This window comes from Anomaloglossus baeobatrachus, chromosome 8 (genome assembly GCF_048569485.1).
Source record: "Anomaloglossus baeobatrachus isolate aAnoBae1 chromosome 8, aAnoBae1.hap1, whole genome shotgun sequence".
Classification (NCBI taxonomy): domain Eukaryota; kingdom Metazoa; phylum Chordata; class Amphibia; order Anura; family Aromobatidae; genus Anomaloglossus; species Anomaloglossus baeobatrachus.
This window is the reverse complement of record NC_134360.1, coordinates 75,277,911-75,297,517: the sequence shown is the minus strand read 5'-3', so window position 1 is coordinate 75,297,517 and position 19,607 is coordinate 75,277,911. Positions and strand designations below refer to the sequence as shown.

The 19,607-nt window shown below is 46.9% G+C and overlaps 1 protein-coding gene and 1 long non-coding RNA gene across 2 annotated transcripts in view; one reads left to right on the top strand and one right to left on the bottom strand.

Annotated features, from left to right (window-relative positions):
• TEF (TEF transcription factor, PAR bZIP family member) overlaps positions 1-19,607 on the bottom strand; it is a 63,830-nt gene that overhangs the window by 41,512 nt on the left and 2,711 nt on the right. The window lies entirely within an intron of this gene.
• LOC142249861 (uncharacterized) overlaps positions 15,225-19,607 on the top strand; it is a 63,048-nt gene continuing 58,665 nt past the window's right edge. The window contains exon 1 of the long non-coding RNA XR_012725101.1: positions 15,225-15,348. This is a non-coding gene — a long non-coding RNA (uncharacterized LOC142249861). The remainder of the gene's footprint in view (positions 15,349-19,607) is intronic.

Genomic DNA, 19,607 nt, shown 5'->3' with positions numbered 1-19,607 from the left:
CTGCCGTGATAGCCCCTGCCGTGCCCCCCCCCCCACATCCCGATCCGCCCCCCGCGATTTGACTGCCTCCCCCATTATCTCTATTCTGCTTCTGCAGCTCCCTCTCCGGTCTCCCCCTCTGCTCTCCCCCCTCCCCCTCTGCTCTCCCCCCCTCTGCTCTCAACCCCCCTCTGCTCTCACCCCCCCCTCTCCCCCTCTGCTCTCCCCCGACGTCCTCTTACCTGTCTTCACCGGCCTGATCACATCTGCGTCCATCGCTGGGTCCTTCCTGGGCATTCTGCTGATCTGCCTGCTGCTCCTGTAAAGCTGTCCATCTCTCTGCCATCTGTTCCTCTGCAGCTCTTCTGGTCAGTGATCCTCCTGCTAGTCCTCTGGGTACTGTGAGTATAACTTTTTTTTTTTTTTTCCGTATCCCCTGTCCATTTTTACACCTCATCCGTCCGTGCGTCCTGCCAAGCGCTGATCAGGGATGCAGATAATGGATCGGCATCCCTGCTCAATTTTTGGCGTGACTTTTTTCCGTATTCACGACGCTTTTTGTATCGCATCCGTCCGTGCGTCCCGCCAAGCGCTGATCAGGGATGCAGATAACGGATCTGCATCCGTGGTCAGTTTTTGGCGTCACTTTTTTCCATATTTACGACGCTTTTTGTATCACATCCGTCCGTGCGTCCCGCCAAGCGCTGATCAGGGATGCACATAACGTATCTGCATCCATGGTCAATTTTTGGCGTGACTTTTTTTTTTACGTATCCCCGACGCTTTTTTTTATCGCATCCGACCGTGCGTCCTGCAGCGGCCGATCAGTGCACTGCGTCTGTGCGTTTTGAAAAGTCAAATGGCGCTCCTTCTCTTCTGAGCCCTGCCATGCGCTCAAACAATTACTTTCCACCACATATGAGGTATCTGCGTACTCAGGAGAAATTGCACAATACGTTTTATGGTGCATTTTTTCCTGTTACCCTTGTGAAAAAAAAAAGCTACCTAGTTGAAGCAACCGTTTTGTGGTAAAAAAAATAATTTTTCTTTTCACGGCTCAATGCTATAAACTTCTGTGAAGCCCCCAGGTGTTCAAAGTGCTCACCAAACATCTAGAAAAATTATTTGAGGGCTCTAGTTTCCAAAATGGGGTGACTTGTGGGGGAGCTCCATTGTTTAGGCACCTCAGGGGGTCTTCATACCCCACATGGCGTCCGCTAATGAGTGCAGCTAATTTTGCACTCAAAAATTCAAATGGCGCTCCTTGCCTTCCGAGCACTGCTGTGCGTCCAAACATTTGATTTCCACCACATATGAGGTATCTGCGTACTCAGGAGAAAATGCACAATACATTTTATGGTGCATTTTTTCCTGTTACCCTTGTGAAAAAAAAAGCTACCTGGTTGAAGCAACCGTTTTGTGGTAAAACAATTTTTTTTTCATTTCACGGCTCAACGCTATAAACTTCTGTGAAGCCCCCAGGGGTTCAAAGTGCTCACCAAACATCTAGAAAAATTATTTGAGGGCTCTAGTTTCCAAAATGGGGTCACTTGTGGGGGAGCTCCATTGGTTAGGCACCTCAGGGGGTCTTCAAACCCGACATGGCGTCCGCTAATGAGTGCAGCTAATTTTGCGTTCAAAAATTCAAATGGCGCTCCTTCCCTTTCGAGCTCTGCCGTGTGTCCAAACAATTGATTTTTACCACATATGGGGTATCAGCGTACTCAGGAGAACATGCACAATAAATTGTATTGTGTACTTTCTCTTTTCTCCCTTGTAAAAATGAAAATTTTATGGCTAAAGTAACATTTTTGTGTTAAAAAGTAAAATTTTCATTTTTTCCTTCCCCATTGCTTTGGTTCCTGTGAAGCACCTAAAGGGTTAATAAACTTATTGGATGTGGTTTTGAGCAGTGTGAGGGGTGTAGTTTTTAGAATGGGGTCACTTTTGGGTATTTTCTGTCACCTAGGCCTCTCAAAGTCACCTCAAATGTAATGTGGTCCCTAAAAAAAATTATTTTGTAAATTTTGTTGGAAAAATGAGAATTTGCTGATGACCTTTGACCCCTTCTAACTTCCTAACGGAAAAAAAATTTGTTTCGAAAATTGCGCTGGTGTAAAGTAGACAAGTGGGAAATGTTATTTAGTAACTATTTTGTGTGACATATCTCTCAGATTTATGGGCATAAATTTTCAAAGTTTGAAAATTGCGAAATTTTCAAAATTTTCGCCAAATTTCCTAAATTTTCACAAATAAACGCAAAAAATATCGGCCTTAATTTACCACTGACATGAAGTACAATATGTCACGAAAAAACAATCTCAGAATCGCCAGGATCCGTTGAAGCGTTCCAGAGTTATAACCTGTCAAAGTGACACTGGTCAGAATTGCAAAAAATGGCCCGGTCATTAGGGTGTTTTAGTGGCCGGGGGTGAAGGGGTTAAAAACAAAAAAAAAAAAAAAAAAAAAAAAATGGGTATTCTCTAAGAAAATAACTCCTGTCTGAACTCCCCCACTTTAGGTTACAACTACACTAGTGTTGGGGGGATCTGTAGTCTCTTCCGTCACTGGGTCCCAGAAGGCCGAACATGGGGAAACATTTCAAAGAGGAGGTTTTGACTGTTCTCCTATTTCTTCTTCTGTTTTGGTGAACAAATGTAGGATCCAAAGTTAGGCTAAGTTCACACATTGAGTTACTTGGAAGCTTTTTTTTTTTTTTTTTAATGCGTTTTATGCAAATTAAAAGCTGATTTTACAGTACAAGCAAAAGCTAGGAGATTTCAGCAATCTCATGTACACAATTGCTTTTTTTTTTTTTTTTTTTTTTTTTTTTTTCACTTTCCGAAATGGAAAACATAGTCTTAGGCTGCTTTCACACATCCGGTTTTTGCTGAGCGGCACAATACAGCGCTCTGCAGAAAAAACGCAACCGTTTTTTTTTTGCCGCCAGTTGCGTTTTTTTTCCACAGACATGCATTAGTGCCGTATTGTGCCGCATGGCCTTGCGTTGAGTCCGTTTTTTGACGGATGCGGCATATTTAGCCTATGCGGCGGCCGGATGGAACGTTGCCTGGCACCCTTTTTTTGTGCGGCAAAAAAACCCGCATCTGCGCGATTTACAATGCAAGCCTATGGACACCGGATGCGGCGTCCTGTGGCGTCCTGCGGCAAAAATCACATCCGGCCACCGGATGCGTATTTTTGCACTGCGCATGCTCAGTATCAAGCCGCATCCGTCAAAAAACGGACGGGCCGCATTGAAAAACTTATGCAACGGATCCGTTTTTTTTTTTTTTTTTGCCGCATCCGTTGCATAGGTTTTTGAGCCGGATTGAGCTGCACTGAAAAAAAACGGATAAGGATCTTGTTATCAACGGAATTCAGAAGGTTGTGATGTGATCCTAAGCCTAAAGCCGATTTCATATGTCCAATATTCCCGCCCCGAGTACAGACCATGATGCACAAAGAGGTTTTGGGTCCTCTGATCCAAACTCTGTACCTCATAAGCAGCAACAACCCCCTCTACTCCCCAAAACCCGGATTACATTAGTAATGTCCATAACCAAAACATCCAGTAATAGCATATAGAAGTAAATGCCCCAGGCAAGCAATATTGTACTTAAAGGGGTGATCTTATCAGGAGGCTCAGAGCAACCAACATTTCATTTAAAAGGCCATACCTATGGGAAACAGATAAAACAAAATCAGTACACGTCACTGCACTCTCACGGTGACTCTCTAAGGCCCCTTCACACATCCGTGAAAAGCGTTCATGTTTTGCACGGCCATGTTGAAGGTGCATATGGCCCATCCGTGTGCTATGATTTTGGCACAAAAAATATCCTAGGTTGAAAAAATCCCCCAAAAATATCCTAGTATATTGAAATGGTGAAAAAATACAATTCCACCATTGTTAGTTGGGTTCTATTTTTTTATGGTGTTCAATGTGTGGTAAAAATGACCTAATATCATAAGTCTCCAGGTCAGTATGATTACAGCGATATCAAGTTTGTCTGCTTTTTGTTCTCATTTGAGTAGTGGAAAAAAAATCTGAAATTGGAAAGAGAAAAAAAAAATTGTCTGCCATTTTTTGAGAGCTGAGACATTTTTATTTTCCTATCAGTGCAGCTGAGTGAGGGTTTTTTTTGTGTCCTGAACTGACATTTTTTCCATTTCTCTGTATATATAGCGCTTTGAAAAAGTATTCACCGCCTTGGCTGTTTACCTATTTTGTTACATTTACAACCTTATGGGATAAAATACATAAAAATTGCCGTGTATATGCATTCAACCCTTATGCTATGAAGCCCCTAAAAAAAATCATGTCATATGCTTAGAGAAAAGAAGACCACCTCTAAGTGTCTCGGGGTCTGTCAGAGGCTGCAGAAACATTAAGCAGGAGGCACCACTTAGGCTGGTTTCACACTACGTCTTTTTAACATCCGTTGAAAACGTTATTTTAGCGGAAGTACGGATCCAGTGCAAATGCGTTTTCATTTCAATGCATTTGCAATGGACTCGCGTTAACATCCGTTCACCTGCGTTTGCGTGCGTTATAGTGCGGATCCGGTGACTTGCAGTTTTTTAACATGTTTCAAAAACGCTACTTGTAGCGTTTTTGAGCTGCGTCAAAATACTGCAAGTCACCGGATCCTGACTAAACAGCACGCAAACGCAGGTGAACCGTGGCGTGCTGATAGACAGGATCCTGCTTTTGTACTGAGCATGCCCAGAAAGTACTGAGCATGCCCAGAACCAGTCTCGCGTGATCTGTCTATCTCTCTACTCCCTCCCTCACCCTCTCTCTCTCTATCTATGTCTTTCCCCCTTCCTCTCCTCCCTCTCTCTCCCACCTGAGAGCTGCGGACACTCGTAACCAAGGTAAATATCGCGTAACCACTTCTCTTAGTTACCCGATGTTTACGTTGGTTACGCGTGCAGGCAGCCCTGCTCCTAGCAGCTGCAGACACTCGTAACCAAGATAAATATCGGGTATCCAAGGCCGATGTTTACCTTGGTTACCAGCGTCTGCAGCTGTCAGAAGCCTCCTCCCAGTCTAGTTCCCCTCACTCCCGATCACATGACTCCAATGCCCGCCCCTAAACATCCAGTGCAGGATCCTGCAAAATAACAGATGCGTTTGCATACGTTATTTGCTGTAAAAGCAGGATCCGTACTTCCGCTAAAAAAACGTTATGGACGGATGTTAAAAAGACGTAGTGTGAAACCAGCCTAACCAAACCACACGATGAAGACCAAGGAGATCTCCAAACAACACGATGAAGACCAAGGAGATCTCCAAACAACACGATGAAGACCAAGGAGATCTCCAAACAACACGATGAAGACCAAGGAGATCTCCAAACAACACGATGAAGACCAAGGAGATCTCCAAACAACACGATGAAGACCAAGGAGATCTCCAAACAACACGATGAAGACCAAGGAGATCTCCAAACAACACGATGAAGACCAAGGAGATCTCCAAACAACACGATGAAGACCAAGGAGATCTCCAAACAACACGATGAAGACCAAGGAGATCTCCAAACAACACCATGAAGACCAAAGAGATCTCCAAACAACACGATGAAGACCAAAGAGATCTCCAAACAACACGATGAAGACCAAAGAGATCTCCAAACAACACGATGAAGACCAAGGAGATCTCCAAACAACACGATGAAGACCAAGGAGATCTCCAAACAACACTATGAAGACCAAGGAGATCTCCAAACAACACTATGAAGACCAAGGAGATCTCCAAACAACACGATGAAGACCAATGAGATCTCCAAACAACACCATGAAGACCAATGAGATCTCCAAACAACACCATGAAGACCAATGAGATCTCCAAACAACACCATGAAGACCAATGAGATCTCCAAACAACACCATGAAGACCAAAGAGATCTCCAAACAACACCATGAAGACCAAAGAGATCTCCAAACAACACCATGAAGACCAAAGAGATCTCCAAACAACACCATGAAGACCAAAGAGATCTCCAAACAACACCATGAAGACCAAAGAGATCTCCAAACAACACCATGAAGACCAAAGAGATCTCCAAACAACACCATGAAGACCAAGGAGATTGAGACGTATTAGTCAGGGTTGGGGACTAAAAAAATATTACAATATCTGATGTCCCACAGAACCATCAATTCCATTATCATCAAATGGAAAGACCATGGTACCACAACAAACCTGCCCAGAGAGGGCCGCCCACCAAAACTCTCAGTCTGAACAAGGAGGGCATTAGTCAGAGTAGCTGAACAGAGACCAAAGGTAAGCCTGAAGGAGCTGTGGAGTTCCTAAGCAGAGACTGAAGTATCTGTCCATACGATCATAATAAGCTGTACACTCCATAGAGCTGGCTTTATAGAAGAGAGGCCAGAAGGTGCTGTGGTCAGATGAGACGAAAATTGAAAATTTTGGTCACCAAGGTAAAAATTCTCCTCTCTAAGGTCCCCCATGTCTGGCTAACACTGGACTCACTTCCCTTCCAAGTCTGTCACTCGCAGGCTTCATCCACCTGCCCATGTGCTGGATCTCTGTTGCCATGTATGGTTCCTCTCTGATCTTGCTCCCTCGAATACAACACACACACCCAAAAGACATGTCCTCTTGCTCAAGGTCTCTACTTAACTGACTCCTAACAGGAGAAACAGTCCCTTTCCCTGCATTCTCATCCCACCCAATGTGGGTTAATGCCAGCTGGAGGTGTTCCGTGTGACATGCGCCGGAGAAAACACACGTGTCTGAGGAAAAAAAAACCAAAAACTTTACTCCCCTTCTCCAGCCCTCCTGTCTCTGCCGCTGCTGTCACTTGCTTCCGACCGCCGCTCATTATGCTCATTGCATATTCACTTCACTGCGGCCGGAAGCTGCAGCAGCGGGGAGTCGGCAGGACCGGAGACCGAAGATCAGCACCACGGACAGCGATGCCAGGGACAGGTGAGCAGAAAGTTCCCGTTCTCCGTGTGCCATAAACACAGCTCACGCAGGGCAATACGCACCTTTGACACGTCCGTGAAAAACGTGCGTGATTTTCACGAACGTGTGAAAGAGACCTGAGACACTGAGTCCTGACCTGTGGGTCTGCAAGTCTCCTCCGCAGGTGAATGCAGGAGACCGCAGCTGCTTGTACCTACGATCAGGGTTTGTGCGCTGCAGTCTCTTGCTTCTGTTCTCCCTACAGAGGACGCATGGAATTCCGCAGCAAAGAATTGACATGATGCGGTCTGGAAAGACTTACCGCAGGTCAGTGTTTGCTGTGGAAAAAAAACAAGCACAGTGGGTACCGGATTTCTAGAAATCCCATCCACTGTGCTTGTACTGTACTGCGTTTTGGACGCAGCTGAAGCATGCTGCGTCCAAAACGCTGCAAACACTGATGGTGGGCACGCAGCCTTATACTGGAGAAATGACTGTAAAGCACAGGCGGCTCCTGCACATCTCCTGTGCACCATAACTGATGTATAATTACAGTAGTTTGCAGTAGAGGGTCTTTGGTGACAAGTGATCACCGATCCACAGGTTAGGTTGGTGATAATTTATTGATTGGTTGAACCAGACGAGTGGAAACCGCACCAATCGGAAGATTGGGAACTTTTATCCCTGACATGGCCCTTCTATCCCCATTATATAATGCAGCGGCAGCTAGGATGTGTGACTGCAGCTCCATTCATCCAAATGGGGCGGTCAAACGCCAAGCACAGCACACGGCAGCCACTGAGGGAATGAATGGATCAGGGGTCAATCGTACATGAGCTCCAGAGTAATGGGGAGTAAAAGTTGCACATTTTGCCGATCAGTGCTGGTCCCAGTATTCTGATGAATAAGTTATCCCTATCCTTAGGCCATGTTCACACGTTCAGTATGTTACATCAGTATTTGTAGCCAAAACCAGGAGTGGGTGATAAATACAGAAGTGGTGCCCGTGTTTCTATTAGACTTTTACTATGATTTTACCACTCCTGGTTTTGGCTACAAATACTGAGGTAAAATTGTTACCAAATACTCAATGTGTGCACCTGGCTGTAGAAGAGGCGATTATTTGTTTTCACCGGAGAACCTCTGTAAGTGCATATTTGCTGCAGTGTAATAATCACAGGACAGGGAGGGGTTAAATGTCCTAGTATATAAATCTGTATTGGAAATAATCTTTCCTTATTGATGGAGGGAAAAAGTGACCTCCTACACAACACAATCCACTATACCAAAACCAACAACACTACATACAAGGGAGAAATACCGCCGTGACCAGACCACATATTACCACCACATAGTGACTGAATGCAACCACATACAATGGAGAAATACCGCCACACTGTGACTAGACCACATAGTGACCGAGCAGGAAGTCAGAGACTGGGACAGGCAGACAAACGGGGGAGGGTACAGTTTAGGGCACGGTAACAAGGAGTCAGATCAAACAGGAAATCTCACCAGAGCCAATCACAGGCTGCAGAGCAAAACTATAACCAGCACAGGAATGCAGTGGCAGCGACCAGATATAGTGTCTCCTTAACCCTTTCACGACCGCGGGCAGTAAAATGACGTCCTATTTTAACGTGACTTAACAACCAGGGACGTAATTTTACGGCCTAAACTTCATTTGATTGCCGTGGCCATAGCAACTGCTTTCAAATGATGTCCCCTGCTGTTTCTTACAGCAGGGGACCTTTGCCTGACCCCAGGGGGGGTGGCATCGCCACCCCCCATAGGCGATCGATGTGATTGGCTGTTCAAATCTGAACCGCCAACCACATCGTTCGGCAAAAATAATGCCCGAATTAGTGCGATACTGTGAGATCCTGCTATGATCTATTGTAGCAGCTACAGCAGATCATAGCCGGATCTCTAACATGTCGCCCCCAGCCCCTGCAGCACTGATTGGAGCGATCGTGCTATGACGAGCAAAGGCTCCAATCAGTGTGCAGTGGGGCGGTCTGATCTGCGGGTGGCCGCCCTCCCCAGGCCTGTCCTGGTCTGGGGACCCTCCCCCCAACATGTCTGCAGCGTGGAGTGGCTGGTACTTTTGGTACCACGCCACCGCTGCTGCTGCAGCCGCCTCTGATGTCACCGCCGCTCCTGCTCCAATGGTAAGTATTCCGCTCCCTGCGCACTCCCGTGAAGGCCCCTGCCCGTGCCCCCCCCCGATCTGCCCCCCTACGCCCCGATCTGCCCCCCGGCATCCCGATCTGCTACCCACGCGATCTGCCTGCCTCCTCTGTCATCTCTATTCTGCTTCCAAGGTTCCTTCCTTCTGCCTTTGCTTCTCCACCCCCTCTGCTCCCCCTCTGCGCCCCCCCCTCCCCCCCACCGACGTCCTCTTACCTGCCTTCACGGGTCGTCCGAGGTCTTCACTGGCCGGATCACATCTGCCTCCATCGCTGGGTCCTTCTGCTGATCTGTCCAACGTCCTGCCTGCTGCTGGTGTAAAGCTGTCCATCTCACTGCCTTCTTGTTCCTCTGCAGCTCTTCTGGTCAGTGATCCTCTTGGTACTGTGAGTATAACTTTTTTTTTTTCTCTTGTATCCTGTCCATTTTTACACCTCATCCGTCCGTGCGTCCCGCCAAGCGCTGATCAGGAATGCAGATAACGGATCTGCATCTGTGGTCAGTTTTTGGCGTGACTTTTTTCCGTATTCGCGATGCTTTTTGTATCACATCCGTCCGTGCGTCCCGCCGAGCGCTGAACAGGGATGCACATAACGGATCGGCATCCCTGCTCAATTTTTGGCGTGACTTTTTTCCGTATTCACGACGCTTTTTGTATCTCATCCGACCGTGCGTCCTGCAGCGGCCGATCAGTGCACTGCGTCTGTGCGTTTGAAAAGTCAAATGGCATTCCTCCTCTTCTGAACCCCACCATGTGCCCAAACAATTACTTTCCACCACATATGAGGTATCTGCGTACTCAGGAAAAATTGCACAATATGCTTTATGGTACATTTTTTCCTGATACCATTTGTAAAAAAAAAAAAAAAAAAAAGCTACCTGGTTGATACAAAAATTTTGTGGTTAAAAAAAAATAATAATTTTCACGGTTCAACGTTATCAACTTCTGTGGAGCCCCTGCGGGTATAAGGGGCTCACCAAACATCTAGATAAATTCCTTGAGGGGTCTAGTTCCGAAATGGGGTAATTTGTGGGGGAGCTCCACTGTTTAGGCACCATAGGGGGTCTCCAAAACGTGACATGGCGTCCGCTAATGATTCCAACCAATTTTGCTGTCAAATGGCGCTCCTTCTCTTCTGAGCCCGCCATGCGCCCAAACAATTACTTTCCACCACATATGAGGTATCTGCGTACTCAGGAAAAAATGCACTATAAATTTTATGGTGAATTTTTTGCTGATACCCTTGTGAAAAAAAAGCTACCTAGTTGAAGCAACAGTTTTGTGGTAAAAAGTTTTTTTTTTTTTTCTTTTCATAGCTCAACGTTATAAACTTCTGTGAAGCCCCCAGGTGTTCAAAGTGCTCACCAAACATGTAGAAAAAATATTTGAGGGCTCTAGTTTCCAAAATGGGGTCATTTGTGGGGGAGCTCCATTGTTTAGGCACCTCAGGGGGTCTTCAAACCCGACATGGCGTCCGCTAATGAGTGCAGCTAATTTTGCACTCAAAAATTCAAATGGCGCTCCTTCCCTTCCGAGCTCTGCCGTGCGCCCAAACAATTTGATTTTTACCACATATGGGGTATCAGCGTACTCAGGAGAAAATGCACAATAAATTGTAGGGTGCACTTTCTCTTTTCTCCCTTGTGAAAAGGAAAATTTTATGGCTAAAGTCACATTTTTGTGTTAAAAAGTAAAATTTTCATTTTTTCCTTTCACATTGCTTTGGTTCCTGTGAAGCACCTAAAGGATTAATAAACGTTTTGGATGTGGTTTTGAGCAGAGTGAGGGGTGCAGTTTTTAGAATGGGGTCACTTTTGGGTATTTTCTGTCACCTAGGTCTCTCAAAGTCACTTCAAATGTGATGTGGTCCCTAAAAAAAAATAATTATTTTCTAAATTTTGTTGGAAAAATGAGAAATCGCTGATGACCTTTTGACCCCTTCTAACTTCCTAACGAAAAAAAAATTTGTTTCGAAAATTGCGCTGATGTAAAGTAGACAAGTGGGAAATGTTATTTAGTAACTATTATGTGTGACATATCTCTCAGATTTATGGGCATAAATTTTCAAAGTTTGAAAATTGTGAAATTTTCAAAATGTTTGCAAAATTTCCTAAATTTTCACAAATAAACGCAAAAATTATCGGTTTAAATTTACCACTGACATGAAGTACAATATGTCACGAAAAAACAATCTCAGAATCGCCAGGATCCGTTGAAGCGTTCCAGAGTTATAACCTGTCAAAGTGACACTGGTCAGAATTGCAAAAAATGGCCCGGTCATTAGGGTGTTTTAGTGGCCGGGGGTGAAGGGGTTAAACCAGAACGAGGCTGATGGGAGTTATCCCTCTGATGTGACCAGGCCGGGTCTGGGAAACTCTGGAGCGGAAAATACCGGACGTGGATCATGACACACACGTTACAAGTATACAAATAAAATCATATAAAATCACGGGGTATGAAACCCCCCAATAAGACCATCAGTCACTCAGCCACAATATAAGCAATGTGAAAAACTGGAACCCCAGAAAAGTCAATAATGCTGCACAATAAACAATACGTGTGGGGTTAGCCCCAGCCATTGTTATCTGGGGACCAGCTGGACTCCATATACACCTTGAGGTACCATAGGGCAGTTCATCCTCTATGTGACCCTTGCTTATGTTAGTTAACATTCCATATCATGTGGATTTTGGGTGTAACAGATCTGATTTTGTAGTCATGATTATTTGTACTTACCTCGCACTATTGAGGCCTTTATATTTGCATTGTTTATTGTGCAGCATTATTGACTTTTCTGGGGTTCCAGCTTTTCACATTGTTTATATTGTGGCTGGGTGACTGATGGTCTTATTGGGGTTTCATACCCCGTGGTTTTAAATAGTTTTATTTGTATACCTGTAACGTGTGATGTTTAGTAAAGTTTTTTCATTGTCATTTATTAGTGGCGTGCTCTATATATACATATGCTTGCGCTTTTTTCTTTCCCTCCACTTGGTCACTCACCAGCATGAAGAGCGACTTTTAGTATGGCTAAGGGTACTTTCACACATCCGGACTTTTGCTCTGCGGCACAATACGGCGTTCTGCAGAAAAACCGCAACCGGCTTTTGTAACGCCGATTGCGGGTTTTTTTGCATTGACTTACATTAGTGCCGCATTGTGCCGTAGGGGCTTGCGTTCGGTCCGGTTTTTGCCGCATGCGGCAGATTTAGCCGATGCGGCGGCCGGATCGAACGTACCCTGCAACGTTTTTTGCTCCGGCAAAAAACACCGCATCGCGCCGCATCCGGCCGCTGCGGCGCATTTTTCAATGCATCCCTATGGAGGCCGGATGCGGCGCGATGCGGAAAAAACCGCATCCGGTCGCCGCATGCGGTATTTTCCACTGCGCATGCTCAGTAGCATGCCGCAACCGGAAAAAACCGGACCGGCCGCATGTAAAAACTGATGCAAAGGATGCGGTGTTTTCACCGCATCCGTTGCATAGTTTTCACAGCCGGATTGAGCCGCAGGGCTCAAACCGGATGTGTGAAAGTAGCCTTAGGTATTTTCAGCTGGTCATCACATTTTGCTTTTTTGTCATTCATGCACACAGAGCGCAGTCATAGACAAGCACTAATACACAGGCACATACATGTCATACATGCACACAGAGCGCAGTCATAGACAAGCACTAATACACAGGCACATACATGTCATACATGCACACAGAGCGCAGTCATAGACAAGCACTAATACACAGGCACATACATGTCATACATGCACACAGAGCGCAGTCATAGACAAGCACTAATACACAGGCACATACATGTCATACATGCACACAGAGCGCAGTCATAGACAAGCACTAATACACAGGCACATACATGTCATACATGCACACAGAGCGCAGTCATAGACAAGCACTAATACACAGGCACATACATGTCATACATGCACACAGAGCGCAGTCATAGACAAGCACTAATACACAGGCACATACATGTCATACATGCACACAGAGCGCAGTCATAGACAAGCACTAATACACAGGCACATACATGTCATACATGCACACAGAGCGCAGTCATAGACAAGCACTAATACACAGGCACATACATGTCATACATGCACACAGAGCGCAGTCATAGACAAGCACTAATACACAGGCACATACATGTCATACATGCACACAGAGCGCAGTCATAGACAAGCACTAATACACAGGCACATACATGTCATGCATGCACACAGAGCGCAGTCATAGACAAGCACTAATACACAGGCACATACATGTCATGCATGCACACAGAGCGCAGTCATAGACAAGCACTAATACACAGGCACATACATGTCATGCATGCACACAGAGCGCAGTCATAGACAAGCACTAATACACAGGCACATACATGTCATGCATGCACCCAGAGCGCAGTCATAGACAAGCACTAATACACAGGCACATACATGTCATACATGCACCCAGAGCGCAGTCATAGACAAGCACTAATACACAGGCACATACATGTCATACATGCACCCAGAGCGCAGTCATAGACAAGCACTAATACACAGGCACATACATGTCATACATGCACACAGAGCGCAGTCATAGACAAGCACTAATACACAGGCACATACATGTCATACATGCACACAGAGCGCAGTCATAGACAAGCACTAATACACAGGCACATACATGTCATACATGCACACAGAGCGCAGTCATAGACAAGCACTAATACACAGGCACATACATGTCATACATGCACACAGAGCGCAGTCATAGACAAGCACTAATACACAGGCACATACATGTCATACATGCACACAGAGCGCAGTCATAGACAAGCACTAATACACAGGCACATACATGTCATGCATGCACACAGAGCGCAGTCATAGACAAGCACTAATACACAGGCACATACATGTCATGCATGCACACAGAGCGCAGTCATAGACAAGCACTAATACACAGGCACATACATGTCATACATGCACACAGAGCGCAGTCATAGACAAGCACTAATACACAGGCACATACATGTCATACATGCACACAGAGCGCAGTCATAGACAAGCACTAATACACAGGCACATACATGTCATACATGCACACAGAGCGCAGTCATAGACAAGCACTAATACACAGGCACATACATGTCATACATGCACACAGAGCGCAGTCATAGACAAGCACTAATACACAGGCACATACATGTCATACATGCACACAGAGCGCAGTCATAGACAAGCACTAATACACAGGCACATACATGTCATACATGCACACAGAGCGCAGTCATAGACAAGCACTAATACACAGGCACATACATGTCATACATGCACACAGAGCGCAGTCATAGACAAGCACTAATACACAGGCACATATATGTCATACATGCACACAGAGCGCAGTCATAGACAAGCACTACTACACAGGCACATACATGTCATACATGCACACAGAGCGCAGTCATAGACAAGCACTAATACACAGGCACATACATGTCATACATGCACACAGAGCGCAGTCATAGACAAGCACTAATACACAGGCACATACATGTCATCCATGCACAGAGCGCAGTCAGGCCCACTCACAGACAAGCACTAATACACAGGCACATACATGTCATCCATGCACAGAGCGCAGTCAGGCCCACTCACAGACAAGCACTAATACACAGGCACATACATGTCATACATGCACACCCAGACACCCCAGTCCGACCCTGTACACAGACATACACACATTAGAGCAGTTCTTACCTTCCCTCGGCTTGTCTCCCATCCAGCCTGCACGCTCCATGGTAGTCTAAATTACAGTGAGCTAAAGGACCTGTGGTGACGTCATTTTCATGTGCTCCGAAGGGGCGGGGCCAACATAGCTGATACTAGGAAGAGACTTCCCCCTTGTACCATATAGTGAATGGGAAGACATATGACCACGCCCCCAACCAAACCGATCACGCCCACTAGAAAGGTCCTTCTAGTCACTGGGATCTAGCTACAACCCAGGCTCTATAGCAGATCCTCTTCGGCGGGAAGCAGCTGCGCTGAGTGTGTAGGGTGCGCTGCGTGACGTCACAGTTAGCAGCCGCAGCCGCGTCTGTTAACTGTGACACAGAATCATGCGGCCCCTGCCCTAGCCCAGCCTTCGGTTACCAGCCTGGGGCCCTATGTAAAACATGAGGGCCCCACTAAGGAGTATTCCCCGGCAGCCCGGCCCGACCCTGGTTTCCATTTGCGTGTGAGTACAGTGAGATGTGGATGGTTCCCCCGGTTTCATTGAGTTTGTCACTATCTTAGCTGAATTTAAAAATGTGGACTGTTTCTTTAAAAATTGGCACCTCCATATTTGTACATGTCCTGTCCTGCAACACACTGGCAAACCTTGGGTTGGTTCATGGGCGTCACCCAGTGATGAGAAGAGACCATGCCCTGTGAGCACAGCAGCTGCTGACTGGGCCCGATGCTCCATGTCTGCCACACGCAGATCTTCAGAGGAAGGGGGTACTGAGTAGCTGACAGGCCCCTCGGAATGCCTGTGCGCAATATGGGAGGTTGAGTAAAATGCAGCAGTCTGTGACAATGCTGAGGGCGTCATTCTGCAATGGCAGATCTATGTCTTTTGTGGCACATAGAGACTAGGCCTGAAGCTGAGGAGTACCGGGTATACGAGTTTTTACAAGTTATTACCGATCCACTGTATAGGTGATAATTCCCCCCCTCCACAGCCAGTCAGGAGAAGTTGAGGAGCTGCTGGTTGCACAGGCGTCCTGCTGCCCAATTCAAAGTCCATAGTACTGACAGAAATAGCCGAGTGCAGCACTTTGCTTTCTTCATTAATATCATAGACAATGAATGGAGCAGCAGGAGCTCCATTCAACTTCTCCTGCCCACAGTCTTGTGGATAAGGAAGGGGGGGGGGGGTTGGGCTGCTTTCACACCTCCGGTTTTTGCAATGCGGCACACTCCGGCACTTTGCAGGAAAATCGCAACCGTTTTTTTCTGCTGCCGGTTGCGATTTTCCTGCATAGACTTTAATTAGTGCCGCATGGCCTTGCGTTCCGTCCGGTTTTTGCCGCATGCGGCAGATTTAGCCGATGCGGCGGCCGGATGGAACGTTGCCTGGCATGTTTTTTCGTGCGGCAAAAAAAACGCATCGCGCCGCATTCGGCCGATGCGGCGCATTTTTCAATGCATGCCTATGGCGGCCGGATGCGGCGCGATGCGGCAATAACCGCATCCGGCCGCCGCATGCGGTTTTTGCCACTGCGCATGCTCAGTAGCATGCCGCAAGCGGCAAAAACCGGACGGGCCGCAAGGGAAAAACTTATGCAAAGGATGCAGTGTTTTCACCGCATCCGTTGCATAGCTTGCACAGCCAGATTGAGCCGCACAGCTCAAGCCGGATGTGTGAAAGCAGCCTTAAATGCTTATATACAGCATTCCAGAAAACTATATATAAGAGCCCAGGCCGCTCTGTAGAATGTAAAATAACATTTATAATACTCACCTAAGGTTCAATCCGATGGCTGTTGCTGCTCTCCAGTCCGGCGCCTCCTCTCTCCAGTCTGGCACCTCTTTGCAGCGATTGTCATCCTCCTTCGACCCAGCCCAGTATGGATGACCTGTCCTATGTTATCTGCACAAGCTGGCGTTGCTGTCCTGCGCAGGCGCACTTTGATCTGCCCTGCTGAGGGCAGATCAAAGTACTGTAATGCGCAGGCGCGAGGAAAGGTGCATGCGGGCTAACAATACTTTGATCTGCCCTGAGCGGGGAAGATCAAAGCACGCCTGGGCAGGACCGCAACGCCAGCTTGTGCAGATAACATAGGGCATGTCATGCATACTGGGCTGGGTCAAAGGAAGACGACAATCACAGCAGAGGGGAGGTGCCGGACTGGAGAACAGCAACACCCATCAGACCAAACCACAACCTAGGTGAGTATTATAAAAGTGATTTTTACGTTATACAGCGCGGCCTGGGCTCTTATATACAGCATTCTGGAATACTGTATATAAGGGGTCACTGGTGGTGGCCCCAGCCTATAGTCCCCAAATCTGGTGACAGGTTCCCTTTAAAAAGACCATAATAAGTAAGGATTGTCAGTCTCAAGACAGCAGAGAGGTTATACCTCTGTCCACCTGTGAGTATTACTAGAGTCTGTAGTGGACTGCATTGTCATTTATGTGCAGGCTCGGACTGGCCCACAGGAGGACCGGAGAATCCTCCGGTGGGCCCCTTTGTAGTAGTTTGTCACTTAACCCGCAAAACTGATGAAAAGTTGGTACTATACACTATGTACAGACAAAACAAACATCTCATCACTCATCTTACAAACTACCAGGTGTATAATTTACATAAAAGCATAGGTATATTTGTGAATGTAATATTTGCATGTAGTTGACTAGTGGGCCCCCAGAGTCAGTTACTGGTGGGCATCTGCCGCCCTGGTCTGACACTGTTCTATTCTTGTCCAACTCGACACTAAGGGGCACTTTGCACACAACGACATCGCAAGCCAATGCTTGCGATGCCGAGCACGATAGTCCCCGCCCCCGTCGCAGCAGCGATATCTTGTGATAGCAGCCGTAGCGAACATTATCGCTACGGCAGCTTCACATGGACTCACCTGCCTTGCGACGTTGATCTGGCCGGCGACCCGCCTCCTTATTAAGGGGGGGGGCGTGCGGCGTCATAGCGACGGCAGGCGGCCAATAGAAGCGGAGGGGCGGAGATGAGCGGGACGTAAACATCCCGCCCACCTCTGTCATTCCGCATAGCCGGCGTGAGCTGCAGGACGCAGGTAGGAGATGTTCCTCGCTGCTGCGACTTCATACACAGCGATGTGTGCTGCCGCAGGAACGAGGAACAACATCGTACCTGTCGCAGTCGCATAATTATGGAATTCCCAGACACTACACCGATGATACGATTACGACGATTTTGCGCTCGTTAATCGTATCATCTAGAATTTACACACTACGATGTCGAGTGCGATGCCGGATGTGCGTCACTTTCGACATGACCCCTCCGACATCGCACCTGCGATGTCGTAGTGTGCAAAGTGCCCCTAAGAGTGAATTTACCATTTTTTACTATATACATAAGGTATGTATTTGCAGACTTTTTAGCTGCAGATTGCTGTTTATATTCTTAATAGAATTTGTCCAGTTATTTAGAGACAGAGCAATGGCGGCTAATCCATTGGATTAAGTAGTTCTTGCCGAGACTCAGCCATCTGTTCAGCTACAAGCCCATCATAGAGCAGAACCGAGCTGCTAAGTGTGCTGCGCAGGATGGCTAGCGCAGTATTACCCAAGATTACCATGCCCTGCATACCTCGCTCTTTGCAGTTCACATTTTCTTACCTGGAAACGCCGCCGCTGCTTCTAAATCTAGGTCAAACACATGGAATTGGATCAGCCACAAGCTGAGGGAAAATTTCTGATATGGCAGTGACCTGGATAGGCCGGTGCTTACCAACAGTATTATAAAACCGGCAGATCTTGGCATGAACAGAGACTTATAACATGGCAGAAAACGTCATGAGTGTCTGTAAGTGCCAGACTGTCCTCATACAACCTTTTTATGGTGTCAGATCTATTATTAATGTTTTATAGTATTTCACTGTTGAGACATGATTAGGATCACCATAAAAATGTGTGCATCGTGTCTTACAAACGCCTGAGACCTGGCGGATACTGCTGTATTTTGACTTCTGTGGGATCCGAATGTATCTCTGCATGACCCCAACTTCATACAAAGGATACCAATCACTCGGCCTCCATGATACATGTGGCGAGTGCACTCATTTAGAATTCCCTAAAATGATACTTATTGGGATCCTCCACTCCGGCACTGAAAAGTGACTATAAATTTCTCGTATAGTCACCCAACCTGGTGGGCTCCATTTGCCTCTTACTGCTTCTTCCACTCAGGTCCCTTTGTTCCTCCTGTTTTCAAGATTGGCGCAAGAGTTGCCTGTGTAGTGCAAGGGTAATGCGGGCGTCACACGAGGCGATCTATCGTGCGATAGGTCGTCGGGGTCACGGTTTTCGTGACGCACATCCGGCTTCGTTGGTAACGTCGTCCCGTGTGACACCTACGAGCGATCGCAAATCGGTGACAAATCGTGTATCGTGTACTCGTCGTTTTATTTTTAAAAAATCATTTATTTTACTTTGCGCCGGTTGTTCATCGTACCCGGGGTAGCACACATTGCACTGTGTGACACCCCGGGAACGATGAACACAGCTTACCTGCGTCCCGCGGCTCCCGCCGGCTATGTGGAAGGAGGTGGGCGGGATGTTCACGTCCCGCTCATCTCTGCCCCTCCACTTCTATTGGCCGGCGGCTGTGTGACGTCGCTGTGATGCCGAATGTCCCTCCCCCTTCAGGAAGAGGATGTTCGCCACCCACAGTGAGGTCGCTCAGCAGGTAAGTACGTGTGATGGAGGTTAAACGACTTTGTGCGACACGGGCAGCGATTTGCCCGTGAC